This window comes from Trichomycterus rosablanca, chromosome 11, assembly GCF_030014385.1.
Source record: "Trichomycterus rosablanca isolate fTriRos1 chromosome 11, fTriRos1.hap1, whole genome shotgun sequence".
NCBI classification, from domain to species: Eukaryota; Metazoa; Chordata; class Actinopteri; order Siluriformes; family Trichomycteridae; genus Trichomycterus; species Trichomycterus rosablanca.
In genome coordinates, this window is record NC_085998.1 from 29856078 (window position 1) to 29877885 (window position 21808).

General features: G+C 41.0%; 1 protein-coding gene across 1 annotated transcript in view; it reads left to right on the plus strand.

The window, feature by feature from the left end:
* megf11 (multiple EGF-like-domains 11) overlaps window positions 1–21808 on the plus strand; it is a 257142-nt gene that overhangs the window by 51029 nt on the left and 184305 nt on the right. The gene's annotated exons all lie outside the window — the stretch shown is intronic.

Genomic DNA, 21808 nt, shown 5'->3' on the forward strand with positions numbered 1-21808 from the left:
AAATACTTGGGTATCTACTCATTGGTTGGTGTGTTAAACTCAAAAATATTGGTAAATGACACTGTGGTTTTAAGAAAACAGCCTTTCTAACCTACAGTATATGTCAACTTCCATAAAAAGTCACATCATTTTTGGTAGAGGCTCATTTAAAAATACTGTGCACTAGTAAAAAAATATTAATTGTTTGTTGTTGGTGTAGTCCCAGGAAACTAAGAAATGCAAAGAAATACATTTTTAAACATTATTTTCTTGGTGATACCATTATTCACACATACCCCGATCAGCCATAACATTAAAACCACCTCCTTGTTTCTACACTCACTGTCCATATTATCAGCTCCACTTACCATATAGAAGCACTTTGTAGTTCTACAATTACTGACTGTAGTCCATCTGTTTCTCTACATATATTTTTAGCCTGCTTTACCCTGTTCTTCAATGGTCAGGACCCCCACTGGACCCCCACGGAGCAGGTATTATTTGGGTGGTGGATCATTCATAGTGTGTGTTGTGCTGGTATGAGTGGATCAGACAGCAGCGCTGATAGAGTTTATGAACACCTCACTGTCACTGCTGGACTGAGAATAGTCCACCAACCAAATATATCCAGCCAACAGCTCCCCGTGTGCAACATCATGTGACCACTGATCTAGAAGGTCTAGAAGATGACCAACTTAAACAGCAGCAATAGATGAGCCATCGTCTCTGACTTTACATCTACAAGGTCCAACTAGGTAGGAGTGTCTAATAGAGTGACCAGAGAGTGGACACGGTATTTAAAATCTCCAGCAGCACTGCTGTGTCTGATCCACTCATACCAGCACAACACACACTAACACACCACCACCATGTCAGTGTCACTGCAGTGCTGAGAATGATCCACCACCTAAATAATACCTGCTCTGTGGGGGTCCTGACCAATGAAGAACAGCATGAAAGGGGGCTAACAAAACATGCAGAGAAACAGATGGACTACAGTCAGTAATTGTAGAACTACAAAGTGCTTCTATATGGTAAGTGGCGTTGATAAAATGGACAGTGAGTGTAGAAACAAGGAGGTGATTTTAATGTTATGGCTGATCGGTGTATACTACACAATAAAGTGATCAGTTGTGGTTTCACTTCGTTTTAGGTATTATTCACAACACACATGTACTGCATGTCTGAGCATAAAAAAGCATAATCTGCTCATTATTATGAAAACTGCTCACACCAGTGATACCATGTCGGTACCCCCAGTCACACAGCCATTGCTTTATGTTTTTTTTAATAGGTAAATGTATTTTTGCCCTTTTTAATATTTTAATCTCAGTTATTAATCTGTACACTGGCAGCTGCAAATCCAGATACACAAAATTGCAATCAGAAATATTCGGCCCTCTTTATCTTAAAAAGTATTTTGCTGATGTGTATAGAATTAAACAGTCACAGTGAACAAAGAAAGAATATTTAATTATATTTATTTGCAGTAATATGAGTGTTTATTGTTGTTGCGTTAATAATATTTTAAGGCCTCTGGATTATATGTTGGGATTTCTCACATGACCAGGCAGGTTTGCTGCTGCATCATAGGGCGGCACAGTGGCTCAATGGGTAGCACTGTCGCCTCACTCCAAGAAGGTCCTGGGTGGAGTTTGCATGTTCTCCCCGTGTCTGTGTGGGTTTCCTCCAGGAGCTCCGATTTCCTCCCACAGTCCAAAGACATGCAAGTGAGGTGAATTGGAGACACTAAATTGTCCATGACTGTTTGACATTACAGACTCAAACTGATAAATCTTGTGTAATGATGAATTACCTGTCCTGTCATGAATGTTACCAAAGTGTGTAAAACATGATGTTAAAATCCTAATAAATTAATAAAAAAATTAACTGCTGCGCCATAAGTTAGATCCTCCAGACAATACTCCAAATTGAGTATTTAAGAATGTTCTTGAAAAGGTCTTGAAAGTCTTCTTATATCTATTGTCTCTTTGGTGCAATGAAAGGATCTCCTCTCTCATCTTTTGTTATCGCTATATAACAGACTAGATCAGGGGTCACCAACCTTTTCGACACAGAGGGCTACTTTAAGGGTACTGAGTAAGCCAAGGGCTACTTGTAGGATACAAACTTCCTGAATACCAAAAAGTTGCATGGTTCACCTTTAATGATAATATTATGATCATTAATAATAATAATAATAATAATAATAATAATAATAATAATAATAAATATTCATATATACAGTATATGAAGAGACTATCTGATTAACAATGATTTACCATGGCAGGAAACACACATATATTTAAACATGTAACATTATTTATTTCTGTTAATCTAAATCTGTTTTAATATTTGAAAGTCAGTCATTACATCTCTGATATTTTTGTAAATATTATTCCTGACAGTTTTGTATGAATGAGCACATCTGTAGCATTTTGATCATCACTATTCAAAAATCGTCATATTATTATTATTTTTTACAAATTATCACTTCTATAGCATTTTTTAGGAACTCATTAACTGTCACATCTTCAAATCATGTCTAAATGTTTGTACAAATTATCAGTTAAGTAAGATTTTTTTTAAAGCTACGATTTAAATGGACGTTTTGTGACACGTACTGAAGCCTCTCTCCTCATTGTGCAGCTCCCTGCTGTTGCCAGATTTACACAATCATTGTAAAAATATTAAGTTTTTTTTTGCTTTTCTGACGTGTTTTTTCATTATTTTTTTTCATGGTAAAACCCGCATCTCGCTCCCCATCGTAGCTGCGCATGCGTAGCTTGCTTGTCTCAGCGTTATGCGCACGATATAAAGCTCAGCAGCCAGACAAGATCAGACAACCTTACAAAATTTTTCATATAAACATACAACATTTTTGTTCTTGAAATGTTATATTCACTATTGTCATTTTCAAATCTACATCTATGCAAGTGTTATTGATTCAAAAAGATCATCAACACAAATCTAATTTTTAGACGGAGCTCTATAGTTAGTAGTGCTATTTTACAACATGCCCTGCGGGCGACTCACGTGGTCCCTGCGGGCGACCAGGTGCCCGCGGGCACCAGGTTGATGACCCCTGGACTAGATGTAGTTTGTAAGATCAGTAATATTATGTAGGAGTTGAATAATTGTGACCTGGCACTATTAACAAAATACATTGCTCAAAAACTATTAAAGGCACACTTAATCATCACAGTAATACACCATGTTAGTTACACTTTAGGGAAATCAATCTGTCCAGTTAGGAAGCACAAGTACAACCCCAATTCCAATGAAGTTGGGACGTTGTGTAAAACATGAATAAAAACAGAATACGATGATTTGCAAATCCTTTTCAACCCATATTCAATTGAATACACTACAAAGACAAGATATTTAATGTTCAAACGGATAAACTTTATTGTGTTTTGCAAATATTCACTCATTTTGAATTTGATGCCTGCAACACGTTCCAAAGAAGTTGGGACGGGGGCATGTTTACCACTGTGTTACATCTCCTTTCCTTTTAACAACACTCAATAAGCGTTTGGGAACTGAGGACACTAATTGTTAAAGCTTTGTAGGTGGAATTCTTTCCCATTCTTGCTTGATGTACAACTTCAGTTGCTCAACAGTCCGGGGTCTCCGTTGTCATATTTTGCGCTTCATAATGCGCCACACATTTTCAATGGGAGACAGGTCTGGACTGCAGGCACGCCAGTCTAGTACCCGCACTCTTTTACTACGAAGCCACGCTGTTGTAACACGTGCAGAAGGTGGCTTGGCATTGTCTTGCTGAAATAAGCAGGGACGTCCCTGAAAAAGACGTTGCTTGGATGTGGATATGTTGCTTCAAAACCTGTATGTACCTTTCAGCGTTAATGGTGCTTTCACAGATGTAGAAGTTACCCATGCCATGGGCACTAACACACCCCCATACTATCAGAGATGCTGGCTTTTGAACTTTGCGCTGAAAACAATCCGGACAGTCCTTTTCCTCTTTGGCCCGGAGGACACGACGTCCATGATTTCCAAAAATAATTTGAAATGTGGACTCGTCAGACCACAGGACACTTTTCCACTTTGCGTCAGTCCATCTCAGATGAGCTCGGGCCCAGAGAAGCCGGCGGGGTTTCTGGGTGTTGTTGATATATGGCTTTCGCTTTGCATGGTAGAGTTTTAACTTGCACTTATAGATGGAGGGACGAACTGTGTTCACTGACAATGGTTTTCTGAAGTGTTCCTGAGCCCATGTGGTAATATCCATTACAGAATGATGTCGGTTTTTAATGCAGTGCCGCCTGAGGGATCGAAAGTCACGGGCATTCAATGTTGGTTTTCGGGTTTGCCGCTTACTTGCACAGATTTCTCCAGATTCTCTGAATATTTTGATGATATTATGGACTGTAGATGATGAAATCCCTAAAATCCTTGCAATAGCACGTTGAGAAACGTTGTTCTTAAACTGTTGGACTATTTGCTCACGCAGTTGTTGACAAAGTGGTGAACCTTGCTTGTGAATGACTGAGCCTTTCGGGGATGCTCCCTTTATACCCAATCATGTTTCCAATTAACCTGTTCACCTGTGGAATGTTCCAAACAGGTGTTTTTTGAGCATTCCTCAACTTTCCCAGTCTTTTGTTGCCCCCGTCCCAACTTCTTTGGAACGTGTTGCAGGCATCAAATTCAAAATGAGTGAATATTTGCAAAAAAAACTAAAAAGTTTATCCGTTTGAACATTAAATATCTTGTCTTTGTAGTGTATTCAATGGAATATGGGTTGAAAAAATTTTGCAAATCATCGTATTCTGTTTTTATTTATGTTTTACACAACGTCCCAACTTCATTGGAATTGGGGTTGTAATTGTGAATCACATATAACATGTACACTGCAAAGACAACAGCAAGACAACCCCCGAAAATGAATGGTTTTGCAGGTGGTGGCCACAGACATTTGTTTAAATGTATATCCTTTCTGACCAGTTTAGTTTTGCTAGTGTCCTTGTCAATACTGGTAGTGTTAGGTGGCACATGTAGGCCAGTCAGGTTGCACAGGTAGTCCAGCTCCTCAAGGATACACAAGGAGAGCTGGACAGGGCAGCAGCAGGACTGGTATTTACCCCTTTGTGTGAGGAGGAACTGGTGAAGCACTGCCAGAAGCCTACAAAATACATTCAATGTGTAGACCCTCAGACGAAACTATCAGAAGGGGTCCATAAAAGTCCATAAAGGGGGGCAAAAGGGGCATGATGGCCTCTAGTGGGACCTGTGGTCACAGATCAGCACCATGAGGCTCGATTAGCATCTGCCAAAGAACACCTGAACTGGCAGGTCCGCCATTGGCACCTTGTTTTCCTCATAGATGAGAACAGGTTCACACTATGCACATGATTGACTTGAAAGAGTCTGGCGAGACCATGGGTAATCATATGCTCCCTGCATCATGCAACATGACTGGTTTGGTACTGGGTCAGTGATGGTCTGGGGAGGCATATACAGTGTATCACAAAAGTGAGTACACCCCTCACATTTCTGCAGATATTTAAGTATATCTTTTCATGGGACAACACTGACAAAATGACACTTTGACACAATGAAAAGTAGTCTGTGTGCAGCTTATATAACAGTGTAAATTTATTCTTCCCTCAAAATAACTCAATATACAGCCATTAATGTCTAAACCACCGGCAACAAAAGTGAGTACACCCCTAAGAGACTACACCCCTAAATGTCCAAATTGAGCACTGCTTGTCATTTTCCCTCCAAAATGTCATGTGATTTGTTAGTGTTACTAGGTCTCAGGTGTGCATAGGCAGCAGGTGTGTTCAATTTAGTAGTACAGCGCTCACACTCTCTCATACTGGTCACTGAAAGTTCCAACATGGCACCTCATGGCAAAGAACTCTCTGAGGATCTTAAAAGACGAATTGTTGCGCTACATGAAGATAGCCAAGGCTACAAGAAGATTGCCAACACCCTGAAACTGAGCTGCAGCACAGTGGCCAAGATCATCCAGCGTTTTAAAAGAGCAGGGTCCACTCAGAACAGACCTCGCGTTGGTCGTCCAAAGAAGCTGAGTGCACGTGCTCAGCATCACATCCAACTGCTGTCTTTGAAAGATAGGCGCAGGAGTGCTGTCAGCATTGCTGCAGAGATTGAAAAGGTGGGGGGTCAGCCTGTCAGTGCTCAGACCATACGCCGCACACTACATTAAATTGGTCTGCATGGCTGTCACCCCAGAAGGAAGCCTCTTCTGAAGTCTCTACACAAGAAAGCCCGCAAACAGTTTGCTGAAGACATGTCAACAAAGGACATGGATTACTGGAACCATGTCCTATGGTCTGATGAGACCAAGATTAATTTGTTTGGTTCAGATGGTCTCAAGCATGTGTGGCGGCAATCAGGTGAGGAGTACAAAGATAAGTGTGTCATGCCTACAGTCAAGCATGGTGGTGGGAATGCCATGGTCTGGGGCTGCATGAGTGCAGCAGGTGTTGGGGAGTTACATTTCATTGAAGGACACATGAACTCCAATATGTACTGTGAAATACTGAGCAGAGCATGATCCCCTCCCTCCGGAAACTGGGTCGCAGGGCAGTGTTCCAGCATGATAATGACCCCAAACACACCTCTAAGACGACCACTGCTTTATTGAAGAGGCTGAGGGTAAAGGTGATGGACTGGCCAAGCATGTCTCCAGACCTAAACCCAATAGAACATCTTTGGGGCATCCTCAAGCGGAAGGTGGAGGAGCGCAAAGTCTCGAATATCCGCCAGCTCCGTGATGTCGTCATGGAGGAGTGGAAAAGCATTCCAGTGGCAACCTGTGAAGCTCTGGTAAACTCCATGCCCAGGAGAGTTAAGGCAGTTCTGGGAAATAATGGTGGCCACACAAAATATTGACACTTCAGGAACTTTCACTAAGGGGTGTACTCACTTTTGTTGCCAGTGGTTTAGACATTAATGGCTGTATATTGAGTTATTTTGAGGGAAGAATAAATTTACACTGTTATATAAGCTGCACACAGACTACTTTTCATTGTGTCAAAGTATCATTTTGTCAGTGTTGTCCCATGAAAAGATATACTTAAATATCTGCAGAAATGTGAGGGGTGTACTCACTTTTGTGATACACTGTACATATATATATGTATATCAGGGGTGCCCAGGTGGTGCAGCGGGATATTCCACTAGTGCATCAGCTCTGGGATTCGAATCTCAGCTCTGTTATTGGTTGGCTGGGCACCCCCTAGAAGGCACATTGGTCACCAGTCTGCTGGGTGGGAAAGACTGGACTAATAAGTGGGCAGGGTTTTTAACGCTGTGTAAGGACCCTTGTTAGCAGCCCGAGGCGCCTGTACAGAAGTGGAGGAGCATGGAGATCAGTGTCTGACTCTCAGTGCGCGATAGCCGGCCTCATGTGCGAATCCACTAAAGTATGGGCAAGTAATAAGGGGTCGAGGGACTGCGTACGTGTTGGAGTGAGCGCGGCAGGCGAATATACCCTCCTCGGACGTGATCGGGATCCCCAGCTAATTGGTTACGCTAAAATCGGGAGGAAAAGCAAAGAAAAGAAAATGCGTAAATAAAATGAAAACTTTACATTTAGAATAAAATTGTGATAAGCACAAAATATGAGCTAATAGAGAATTAAAAATAGAATAAAAAACTAAAACTCCAGCTGCATTGGTGCTCAGTTTATATAAAGACACTTAAGGTCTCTACAGTCTTTACCTGAATGACTTTAAATCTCGGAGCTCATGAGAAAAGCTGGATTATTCACTGCTCAATCAACTAAATGCTGAATTCTTAAGAGACTCCAGAGAGAGAAAGAGATAAAGAGAACTCCAGAGAAAGAGGGAAATGGGTGAGCATATTGACTTCTGCAATATTTATGTACAGAGAAGTACATGAGCAGGCAGGGGGAAACAAACTACCTCCTCAGGGTCAGGACAGGGATTGCAAACTTGCTGACCTCAGCTGGTCTCTCCGTTGCACCGAGGTAGGATAAAAACAGTCCTCAGCTAGCGAACATTCACAAACTGTGTCCTTTTAAGCACGTTGTAAATCCAGATGGATGTATAATGCGTTTCACTGCCGTCACATGACGTCAGGGAGGCCGAGTTCCTGATTTACGACCTGCATTTTATCCGAGTTTGTTCAGTCTTATTGCTGAACCATTTGACTTTGTTGTGGTTCATTTGCCTCCTTCACTACGCATATTTAGCCATGAATGATGGGCGCCGGAAACCCCGGTTCCTAAATGGTGTAAGGATCTATTGGCCATTTTCATTAACAAAAGAGCCATTTCATGATTACTAGCAGCCTGTAAATCAGCCGCTGACTGTAGCGATGGCCATAGCAAGCACTATAAAAACATAGATGCTGCTAATGATCAACACAGACTTCCCGCTCAGACTTTCAGACAGAGATAGTTGGTGACACGCTACACGTCTTTCCTTAAATTTGCTAAAGTAATAGTTTGTGTGTGTGTATATGTGTGTGTGTGTGTGTGGGGGGGGGGGGGGTACTTCTAAATAAAGTACTTCTCACTACTTGATTTAGGTTTTTTTGATTGGGGGAAAGGGGAGGGGTTCTTCCTTGCTAAGGTCCACTATTAAACTTTATGCAGACTGCAAGTCATTTTGGATTTGACATGTACGTTTAAAAATATTCTCAATACAGGTGGGTGGAAGATTGTAAATAACAGTAAACAATTAATAAACCGAATCCAAAACATAGCATTTTATAATAAATATGTTCATGCTTGTTTTCAATGTTTTTAATAATAATATCTTGTTAATATAAGTTTTAAAATATGAATTTTGGACAAAGGGTGATGGGGACATGGGTTCTTCTTTGGTCACAGTCCACATCCACTCTCCCTCCCAATGTTAAACTGGCACCCTAGAATTGCCCCTAGGAGTGAGCAAGTGGGTGGATGAAAATATACTTTTAGTCCATGTAGACCACCCATCATTGACTATACACTGATCAGCCATAACAGTAAAACCACCTCCGTCTTTCTACACACACTGTCCATTTTATCAGCTCCACTTACCACATAGGAGCACTTTGTAGTTCTACAATTACTGACTGTAGTCCTTCTGTTTCTCTGCATGCTTTGTTAGACCCCTTTCTGTATGGTTCGTCATCCCCCTGTACTTCATTTATCAATCAAAAGAGACCCCCACAGATCTCACACTGACCTGTTTATGCTTGGATGGTGGATCATTCCCAGCAGTGCAACGATACTGTCATTATGCTGTTTAAACTAACTGGCCTTTTTATTAGGAACACGTACTCAGCACTCACTGTAGGCGTACAATTAAATGCAAAATGCAAAATATCCTTCTCTAGTGTTTTGCCCCTAAGGATACAGTCCTGTACACTGCCTCAGTGGTTTAATTGTATGACTAGTAGCTGGAAGGTCACTGGTTCAAGCCCCACATTTGCCAGATTGCCACTGTTAGGCTCTTGAGGCCCGTAACCCTCAATTGCTTGCAGTGTACACAGTCTCAATGGTAAGTCGCTCTGGATGAAGGCACCTAATGGTACAGTACGTTTTTCAGTCACTTAGTGGTTGTTTCCATTGCCAAGTAACCCGTACTGCACTTGGGTACCTGAGCAAAATTTGGTTACCAAGTGTACTTCAGAGGGTATTTACGGGTTGGGTAAAAACAGTATGTATGGGTGGGGTAAAAAAACAGTGCAAACAGGTAATTGGTAAAGTCAAGTCAACTTCATTTATATAGCGCTTTTTACAATAGACATTGTTTCAAAGCAACTTTACAAAATCCAGGACCAACAGATACAAAAACCCCTGTTGAGCAAGCCGAGGGCGACTGTGGCAAGGAAAAACTCCCTGAAAATTACAGGAAGAAACCTTGAGAGGAACCAGACTCAGCAGGGCCCATCCTTCTTGGGTGGTCTGGAGGAAACTTTAAATAAGTAGGATTTACACAAATCATACAAACACAGAATTAAATGAACTAAAAGTTATAACTAGCAATAAATAAAGAAATAAATAATAATAGAGTTATTATTCGGTCTAGTCTTTAATAAAGTCTGTAGTGAGTTCTTGTCATTCTTGGTGCAGTTACTCCAGACCCGTCACATCTGGCAGGAGCAGCATCGTTGGCACTGTCTCGACTTCAATCCTTAACCTCGGCGGGTAAACAGGTTTCCATCAGAATGCCGTTGGGGTAAAACAATAGAGAATGTAGTTAATAATGTAGAATGCTAGTTAAGTAAAACAGTTTTACAGAGAGTTTTAGACTCCGGCAGCCCTAATTATTACAGCATAACTAAAAGGGAGAGCGAGCAGGTAACAAGATCATGAAGGCTTTCACAGGACATCAGCGCCCACCTCCCCTACCCAAACCAGAGTGATCGGACAGGAGAGGCAGAACGACATTGGTCCAACCGAATTGCCACTGAAGTGAGACCAAACTAGCACATATTTAAAACCTGACTGTAATGTTTTTTTGTTATTATTAAAGAAATCACAGTGATACAAACAAAAAACCTGTTGTTGCTACTGCTATACTTTATAGTTCCCATGGGGTATTTACTCTCAGTGTCAGGGAATGCCCTCAAATTCTAGAAACAAGCACCCTTGTACAACCAGAAACAGACAATAGCACTTTATGTATGATACTAATAGATATGAATTTAGATTGGTATCGTATTATATTTTAGGGTCCCATGCAATGAAAAACGCTCTTTTGCGATAACCAGCCACTATTGGGTTCATATTTTTGGTTGGAGCACTATTTTCCTCCCAGCATTGACAATGAATTGTTCAATATATTAAAAATTCCAACAACACCTACACACACTACCATGTCATTACTACATCTGTGTCATTGCAGTGCTAAAAACATCCACCACTCATAACCTTTGGTCATTGGGTGTCCTATGGGGTCCCTTGCAATTGATAGCTGGGAAACAGAGGGGTGTCAAGCTGTACAGAACAACTGATGGGTGGCAGTTCATCTGGGTAGTAGGCATAGCTTATAAAATAATCAATGAATGTGTGTACCAGATAGCCTAATGAAGTGTATCTATGATACATAGCAACAAGCTAGTTGTGGTGCCTAATTAGCCACATAAAGACAGTTATGTTAAACAATTATAAGGTCTGTTTAATATTTTCTTAATGACTTTGCTAAACTGTTGTATAAAAGCAATTAGGTGATGAGTGTTCTTAGCAAAAGTGAAGAACACTCATCGTCTAATTGTTTATCAAAAATAACATCATGACTTCAGCTTTGAAATAAATTTCCTCTCATGTTCTTAAATGTGAAACCGAAGTGCAGAGAGCTTTGAATGGACTTTTAATACAAACTACCAGAGACCACTTCCTATTCTTATCCTTCTAGGAGAAGTGGTACTTAAAATGAGGAATCACTGGTGTGAAAGAGTGGGCTTGCTTTGAAGCAATGACTCCGTTCAATTACACACATCTTTTGTATTTCTATACAACTGTAATAACTGTGGTGCTATTATGCCGTGAATATGAAAGCCTACATGGCTTTATGCTGGAGGGCTCTACCTCAGGGTCATGGTGGGATGCTGGATTGTAACTTGAGTCATAAGCTATTTGCGTTATAAGGAACAGTAGCTTTTGTATGTATAAGATATTTTTTTTTATGCACGTACACAGTACAACGAAAAGCTTTTTCCTGCATATCCCAGCTTGTTTGGAAGCTGGGGTCAGAGCGCAGAGTCAGTCATTGTACGGCGCCCCTGTGGCAGACAAGGGCCCAACAGTGGCTGCATAGCAAAGCCTGGATTTGAACTCAATCTTCCGATTGATAGCCCAAAGCTCTTTGTGTAATTTTTATCTCATCTATTCCAGTCACCAGTGACCAAGGCTCATTAATACACGTGGGGAGCGAAGGCTGGTCCGTGGGGTCCGATCCAACAGACGAGCTACTGTAGCTCAAATTGCTGAAGACGTTAATGCTGGTTCTGATAGAAAGGTGTCGAAATACACAGTGCCTCACAGTTTGTTGCTGCATAGCCGCAGACCAGACAGGGTGCCCATGCTGACCCCTGTCCACCGCCGAAAACGCCAACAATGGGCACGTGAGCATCGGATCTGGACCACGAAGCAATGGAAGAAGGTGGCCTGGTCTAATATAAAGATAATAATAAATCATGTTTTCTATTACATCACGTGGATGGTCAGGTGTGTGTGCGTCGCTTACCTGGGGAACACATGGCACAAGGATGCACCATGGGAAGAAGGCAAGCCGGCGGAGGCAGTGTAATGCTATGGGCAGTGTTCTGCTGGGAAACCTTGGGTCCTGCCATCCATGTGGATGTTATTTGACACCTACCACCTACCTAAGCATTGTTTCAGACCATGTACAGCCTTTCATGGAAACTGTATTCCCTGATGGCTGTGGCCTCTTTCAGCAGGATAATGCGCCCTGCCACAAAGCAAAAATGCTTCAGGAATGGTTTGAGGAGCACAACAACGAGTTTGAGGTGTTGACTTGGCCTCCAAATCCCCCAGATCTCAATCCAATCGAGCATCTGTGGGATGTGCTGGACAAACAAGTCCGATCCATGGAGGCCTCACCTCACAACTTACATGAGGTAAAGGATCTGCTGCTAACATCTTGGTGCCAGATACCACAGCACACCTTCAGGGGTCTAGTGGAGTCCATGCCTTGACGGATCAGGGCTGTTTTGTCTTGGTTAGGTCATCCGCAGGGTATTCTTACCTTATTCCCAGTGTTTTTTAGTGGAACCAAGCCTGAAATAGGAAATGAAATAAAAAACTGTTGATAAAGAATCAGAATATTTGAAGAGCAGAGTTTCTGCTCCTCAAACCCACCTCTACTCCAAACACAGGCTTTTTAAATAAAAAACTGCCCTCTAAAAGGGACAGATAGGAAGCAGCATGTGTCCCTGAAGTATCCATGTGTGTCTTTCGGTTCATAGCTATGTGCTTCCTCATGCAGGTGCTGTCCTAATCAGCCATATTTAAAACAGACCTGGTAATTGAGTCCTAAGCATTATTCATAACTTTCCTATTTTCACGGCAGGCACAGGGCCAGTCCTTTTCATTTCCGAGCTTTCATCTGCAGAAATGAGAACCGAGTGCCAATTTTTAAATAAAATATGCCCTCATTTTGCTATGCACATGAATGGTGCATCATGTTCAGTGATGGCATAGTTACCTTAAAAAAGTAATCTGATTACTGATTACTCCTTTAAAAAGTAACTTAGTTACTTTATGGATTACTTGATTTTAAAAGTAACTAAGTTAGATTACAAGTTACTTTATTAGTTATATAATGCGGAATATTTCAAAGCTATTCCTTTGCAATACTTTATCATTTGGCTGCCAACTTGTGTGTACTGATGAGACTCAATTGAATCCCAGAACATGCTAGCGTGAATGCATGGAAAACAAATTTTTATTTTCTTTCAAGAATATGATACAGACTGACCAACACTATTACGCTAAATCAGCATTGAAAATTGACTTTACTTTTAATAGCCTTCTACAATGCTGGAACTTCTTAAAACGGAAGATTTTCTTTTAAATAGAAGTGTTATTTACCTGCTATTAAATTGTTTTCCAAAGAAAAAACCGCCCAATTTGGCAGATAATCGCCCAATCTGGCAACACTGGAATGCGCAGAGCCAGCTGCCGCTTTTACTCGTAGCGCGCCACGAATACTACTAAATAGTACTACTTCTGTAATTGTGTTGGTGGTTGACATTTATGTTGAGTGTATTACTGCACTGTTTTGGTGAAGAACTACTCATCTGAGGTGCGCTGCTCCTGCGTGCAGAAATGCTTCCGCAAAAAAATTGCCGGCAAAGCGGTGGTGGGGGGGCCAGAGGGGTGGCCGAAGATTACTTTATGGTGGCCATGGCAACCACTGGCCACCCCCTGGCTCCGCCCCTGCCAAGAAGAAAGCAAAAATATCTTTTCACTAAGGAAAATGACAAAAATAGTAACGCACAGTAACTTGGATAAGTAACTTTAATCTGATTACTGGATTGGAAATAGTAACGCGTTAGATTACTCGTTACTGAAAAATGTGGTCAGATTAGAGTAAAGTTACAGACCATCAGTGATCATGTTTTGTGATTCACTGTAAATTTTTATTTTTCTTTTCTCTATCTAAATCTTATTCTCGTAGAAGTTATTGGAAGCTTGAGGATCTGAGGGTAATTGTATTTTTCATCATTTTAATGCTTGTACACTAATCAGTAATTGCTTGTACAATAATAATTAATTGCCATTGTAAATAAATGGACCTGATATTGTAAAATGAACATGTTTGTACTGGGGACTAATTCGGGCTGCCGCGATTGGTCGACCTAGTCGATGACGTTGGTGCTAAAAATACTTAAAAAGCTTCTCAATCGCGGAGATCTTGGAGTTCAGTTAGGTCGCATTCACACGCGCTGGGCTCGTGATTTTTGCGGTTGCCGCGGCGATCAAAGCGCAAAAAGCTTCTCATATGAATGTGCCTTATCGCTTACCACCGAGTTTACATCGCTTAGAATTTAAAGAAAGTTTTGAGTGAATGTGTAGGTTAGAATCTGGGCTCATTATGTCGTTACTGTATGCTGGACTTAATGAGACGTGGCTACATCGAACTGTTTCATTTCTGCTATAAGTTTAAGCACATTGCTTTGTGTACGGAATGCCATAAACACGTTGCACTTTGCTTAATATGGAGCACTTGAGAATTTGATAATATGGACATAAATCCTGTTTACATTTAGTTTTGTGCCATATTATTATGCCATACAGTTTGTTGTTACAATACAAGAAACGTAAATGAGATTCTGGATTACATTTTTTGAAGGAAAATTAATCGTTAGATTAATCGACTAATCTATAAAATAGTCTATATATTAATCGATAGAAGAAAAAAAAAATCATTAGTGGCAGCCCTAGTACTAATTTCTTTATTTTATGTTTGCAGTGCTATAATTTGGTTTGGTTTGGTTGAAAGCACTGTGATGACAGGTTTGCAAAAGTAAGATCTGCTTTACGTAGCACTGAGCCCCAGGAATGAAGTGACAGGCTTGGTGTTAGTGATTCTGGATCTGAATCAAAGATGTCATAGTGGAGCAGGGCTCACTAGGAGCCTGCAATTTGGGTCGGCACAGAGAAGTGAGACGATAAATTGAAGAAGCCGAAAAGGAGGCATACAAACAGAGCAATATGGTGGGGAGTTTAGACTGTTATTGTTTCACATTTCACTGTGGTCACTCATAAATTAAATGATAAATAAATTGAAGCTACAGTACACAGCACAGCTACCTAAATTGTTGAATGTAAATCAAAAGCCTGAGAAAATAAATATGTTTTCAGTCTAAACTTACTTTTCCATATAATTCCAATTTGTATCTTTCCAAACATGTAAAGATATAAGACATGTATGACCCATTTATCTGTGCCTGTTTTTGTTATGGACTTGTAACCTCTTTTTAAGCTCTATGACATGCAGGTGTCATCGCCAAAACTGAATAGGTGCATTTCCTGAAGAAAATGCGAGTGTGATTGCAGAGCCTTACAGCCTTACAGAGCCTTACAGCGACGATGTAAGGCTCTGTCTCAAATGCGAAAATTCTCGTCCATGTTTTGACACGCCCCTCTGTGTCCACAGAATTGGTTGGGAGTTTTCCAACCTCAGTTACCGGAGTTGTGTCTTTAGCTGCTTTACACTTCGACACCTTGGACATTTTGACTAACCGATTGCTAACTGAATTGCCATAGGATTGCTAGTGGAACAGACTTTTCTGTGGTGTAGTGTGCTGACAATGTTTGATGTATGTGTTTACGTATTTTCTCAAAATTTTTTTACTTTTTTTTAAAAGAGGGTTTCTTAGGAAAAAAGTAGCTGAAGTACTTAAGTCGTCAAGTCAACTTTATTTATATAGCGCTTTTTACAATAGACATTGTCTCAAAGCAACGTTACAAAATCCAGGACCAACAGATACAAAAACCCCTGTTGAGCAAGCCGAGGGCGACTGTGGCAAGGAAAAACTCCCTGAAAATTACAGGAAGAAACCTTGAGAGGAACCAGACTCAGCAGGGCCCATCCTTCTTGGGTGGTCTGGAGGAAACTTTAAATAAGTAGGATTTACACAAATCATACAAACACATAATTAAATGAACTAAAAGTTATAACTGGCAATAAATAAAGAAATAAATAATAATAGAGTTATTATTCGGTCTAGTCTTCAATAAAGTCCGTAGTGAGTTCTTGTCATTCTTGGTGCAATTACTCCAGACCCGTCACATCCGGCAGGAGCAGCATCGTTGGCACTGCAGATTCGACTTTAAGAAACATAAATGGATGGGATCCCCTGGTCCCAACTTTTTTTGGAATGTGTTGCGGACCTGAAATGCAGGAATGGATGTTTATTCATAAATGAAATGAAGTTGAGCAGATAAAACATGAAATATCTCAGGTTCATCCTGTCTGCAATCAAATAAAAGTCAAAGTAAATGTAAGAAACCGTGTGTTTTTATTTTATTTGCATTTTCCATACTGTCCCAACTTTTTCTGATTCGGGGTTGTAGTTTATAATGCTTTTGTTGCAGAAGCACTGAGCCACTTCTGTCTCCTTCATTTTCACTAAAAGTTAGACATCTCGTTCATTCCCCACGTAAAAACGTACAAAATCTCATCTTTCCTATGCTCACGTTACCGTGCCGTCGCCTGTATCGCCGACGTATTAGTATGCGTGTCGTTTTGGAGCGATCTTTGAGTCTGCGTGTCACACTGATAGACAAAAATTCACACCTGACTGATGACTGGTTATAGAAGAGGTCTCAGGGGAAAGTTTCGGTGATGATACTCTGGATGGAAGTGTGTGGAGGAGTGCTGAAGCAGGGTTTGGAAGAAGGGATAAGAGAGGCCCACGGGGAATTTCACCTGCTCATGGATAACTCATTAATCAGCGGAGCCTCTCGTACAGATACTGGAGGTATAGAGGCATGCTTACTTTCTACACTACTGGAAAAAGGAAAGGAAAAATAACACCAAATTTTAATTATTTGGTCAAAATCTGTCAAAGTACCCATGAAAATTTATTCATTTATTTATTTATTTATTAGTTCTGACCTTTTTCATTCTGGTAAAGGATGTAGTTGGTTTAATGGCACCTAGGTACACTGAGCGTGAGGCAGCAATACAGTCTGATTAGGGCACAAAATAATTAATGAGCAAAACACTGCCACATATTCACAAACACTCGTACACTTAGGGGCAATAAAGCAGCCAATCAACCTCCTGCATGTTTTTTTTTCCCCAGAGTGGCACCCACTCTACCATCTGCATTACCATAACTCCCATGCTTGAACATGTTATTTTATATTATGAAAAAAAAAATGTTATGACAGGTCCAGCTGTGCCCGGTTGCCAAATCTTTCTTCATCTGACATGCCAGTTTTGCCAGTCAGAGGGGCAAGGAGGCGCAGATGATTGATCTATCATCTATAGTTTCTCTTAAACTGAGGATCATTTATTAGGGATGTCCCGATCACGTTTTTTTGTTCCCGATCCTGATTATTAATTTTGATCCCGATCCGATACCGAGTCTCAAACCGATACTTGTATTTTCTAGATATTGTCTAGATAAGAACTGGATAATACTGTTCACACAGTGCACACTTCAAGTACATTACAGTTATTCAAATTAATCCAATGTATATGTTTAACAACTGAATAGCTCTGCAGTGCTGTAGGAAAATAATTGCCTGCATCCAAGCTATTGCTTAATGTTCTTTTATTTTTACAAAATAAAAGTAAACAAACTTAGTGCAGCATTGTAGTAGTAAAACTAGAACACTCAAAATGAGTGAGATAATTACAGTTTCACTTTGAACATTCAAAGAACATAATTCTGTTTAATGCAGTGATACATTAAAAATGAACAGAAATCTCCACTCAAAATTGGTGTAGCAGCTTAACTTGAATATAAAAAAAAACAAATAAGTTTGTTTTTAAGTAACAGCATTACAGTAAAACCTGAATACCAAAATAAAATGGAAAGTCACTCTTTTGTTATGAAGGAAAGCCAGTTCTTAAAGTGCTTGTATTGTGACAGTGGTTTGATGGACGTTTCTACGCGAAGTGAGTGTGTTTTGACCCTTTGGGGCTTCCAGAGTGCATGGAATAGCGTGCTTGGCTCTAGCTGTCCGCTATTCGGTACCGTAACAGAAGAAGTTAATAAAGTGTTATGATCCCGACAATTTGTGTATACCGTGTATTTATTTCTTTATTAAGCAAGTGCATCACTACGACGCTCGGTTACATAACTAAGCCAATCAGAGTGCTTGATACTGAGATGTCGTTCAGTCTTGTAACACGTAAACTCGTAAAAGCTGCATGTTATGGTCCCTGAGGTTTTCATACTCGGATTAAAAGTTATTGTTTTGTAAACCGGTGTGACTCACACACCATATAAACAGTAAAATTCTACAGTAATGAACGCAGTTCTGCTCCTACCGCCTCGTGAAACGCTCGCATTGCAGACATTACACTTCACTGTTGGACTTGTTTCACTTTCCAATTTAAAGTATTTCCACACAGCGGACATGCTGACATAAAATAAAAGATCGGATTATGATCGGCCTATACCGATAGCCGATACCGATCAGTTAAAAAATGCCTTGATCGGCCCCATCCCTATCATTTATGTCTTGTTGAGTGTTCATTTGCACTGTCGCCTCACAGCAAGAAGGTCCTGGGGTCGGTCCTTTATGTGCGGAGTTTGCATGTTCTCCCCATGTCTGCGTGGGTTTCCTCCGGGAGCTCCGGTTTCCTCCCACAGTCCAAAAACATGCAGTCAGGTTAATTGGAGACACTGAATTGCCCAATAGGTGAATGTGTGTGTGTGTGTGTGTGTGTGTGGGGACTGGCACCCCATCCAGGGTGTTACAGGGTGCGCCCATTGCAAAGCTGGGATAGGCTCCAGCACACACCCCCTCCCCCCAATCCTGATTGGATAAGCGGTTAAGAAAGTGAGTGAGTGTTAATTTGCTCCAGATGGGAGTGTTGCTATTAATCATGGTATCCCGCTCACAGAGTTGCCAGCTACTTTGTTAGGAACCTGCTCAATCCTGTCTGGTTTTTTGCGGACTTTATTTTTCTGGGAACTCCAGCATTTTTTGGACATGATGGCAGAACCGTCCTGGATGACCGAGCACCCAGACGGACTCCAGCTGTAAATCTACAAAGTTTGATGTGGTTGAGGTGCTGCTCGTGCATTGCCATCACCGGTTGTTTAGAGGGTTCACCATCTTTTCTCATTTTTTCAAGAGCTTGGTTGTCGCAGATGGCTAGAGCAGCCTGTCATACTGTGACTGCCAGTTCCCAGTTCTGCACTATCCCTATTCTATCCAATTTCTCCTTGGCTGCAGATATTTTTGTGCTGTTCATTGTCCTTATTTTGGCCACCTCATTTATTTGCTTATATCCCTTTTTTATTTTTCCAAATCTCATTTTTAGCCCCAGAATTGTTCTGCCGTGGCCGTGGGTAGCATTGTCGCCTCGCAGAAAGAAGGTCCTGGGTTTGACCCTGGCCTTTTGGCCTTGTTGCTGATAACAGTCTGGATGGTTCTTTTTGTCTGTGGTTCGAAGCACATGGCGTCTATTTGTTCCAAAAAAGACCTGGAATGCTGATTCATCTGACCACAATACACGTTTCCACTGTGTGATGGTCCATCCTAGATGCCTCCAAGCCCAGAGAACTCGATGCCGCTTCTGGACGTGGTTAACATAACATAAGTTTTAAGTGGTATATGTACATGGTGCTCGACAAATGTTTGCCCAAGTAATCCCTTGCCCATGTGGCTATATCAGCTATTGTTGAGTGGCGGTTCTTGATGCAGTGCCGTCGGAGGGATCTAAGATCACAGATGTTCAGCTTAGGTTTGTACCCTTGCACCTTTACGCACTGAAATTCCTCCCGATTCCTTGAAACGTTTAATGATATTCTGCACTGTAGAGGGAGAAATATGCAAATCGATTCCAATCTTTCTTTGAGGTACATTGTTTTAAACATTTTAATCATTTTCTCACACATTTGTTGATAAACTGGAGATCCTCTGATCGTCTTTGCTCATCAGAGACTCAGCCTTCTCCTGGATGCTGCTTTTGTACCAAACCATGAATACAATCACCTGTTGACGTCACCTGTTTGGAATCACATCATTATTGAGTTTTTTCACCTCATTACTAGCTCTAAATTGCCCCCGTTCCAACTTTATTTGGAATGTGTTGCAGGCCTGAAATGCAGAATAAGATGTATATTAACAAATTAAATAAAGCTGACCAGACAAAACATGAAATAGCTTTGTAATAAGGATTCTTCTATTTGCATTTTCTATACTGTCCCAACATTTTCTGATCTGGTTGTCAGTGTGCAGCCTGATACAGTGACATTCATGATGGTAACATACTTTTAATTCTAGTGTTTTTTACTCTTTTCATTCACTCTGGTTATACAGGGTTAGAGGAACTGCAACCTCACACTTTGCCTGTAGTTGTGTAACGGGTACACCTGCCATAGAACTCTGTAGGGGGTGCGATTTACATGCCATTACTGGTGGTGGGGGGCATTTTTTTCTAGGAACTCAGCTGGTGTTAAGGCACTTTTCAGCCGTCATGATTGAACTGCCCTGGATGGCTGGCTTTCTTGAGCGCTTCACCTTCGTATCCACACTGAATATGGGCAGTGCCAGACGGTGTAGTGTCATTTTTGAGTGAAGTTTTTCCTCTTTTTACCCTTTTTTTCAGGAACTTTATTGATTTAACTGGCAACCAGTTTCCATTTTTATCCCTCTCTGTTCATTCTGCTTTGTATCTTCTTTTAATACAGTGTTTAGATAAAACCAGAAGTTGCATTCATGCTGCCTTTACAGATGTTCAAGTTATCCACGCATTATTATTGGCATTAACACAGGTGTTGGTTCCTCACAAGCAGCTTCACCCTCCCTGTATGCGTCTCCCTTTTATCATTAGACTAATGGTGTACAGAGAAAGTAAGTTTCCCGGAGCCAGTGTCTGTTCACTTATTGTATTTGTGCATTCCAAACACACTGACAACTCAGTAAGCTGTAATCATTTAACCTGCAAAACAAAATATACCCTTAATTAATTGGTTACACTCGGACATGATAGATGTGTTTAGCGTTTTATTTTAATGCACTACAGCAGATGCATTAAATTAATATTCCAAGAGGCCCAGACTGTCAATTTCCCACCCAACAAATGTCTAAGACGTTATACCATGCATTACAATTTGGGGGCATTCACAGTGCATGGATATACATAAATGATCAGCCATAATATTAAAACCACCTCCTTCTTTCTACACTCACTGTCCATGTTATCAGCTCCACTTACCATATAGGAGCACTTTGTCGTTTTACAATTACTGACCGTAGTCCATCTGTTTCTCTGCATGTTTTGTTAGCCCTCTTTCATGCTGTTCTTCAATGGTCAGGACTCGCCCAGGACCACTACAGAGCAGGTATTACTTAGGTGGTGGATCATTCTCAGCACTGCAGTGACACTGACATGGTGGTGGTGTGTTAGTGTGTGTTGTGCTGGTATGAGTGGATCAGACACAGCAGCGCTGATGTAGTTTTTAAACACCTCACTGTCACTGCTGGACTGAGAATAGTCCACCAACCAAAAATATCCATCCAACAGTGCCCCGTGGGCAGCATCCTGTGACCACTGATGAAGGTCTAGAAGATGACCGACTCAAACAGCAGCAATAGATGAGCGATCGTCTCTGACTTTACATCTACAAGGTGGACCAACTAGGTAGGAGTGTC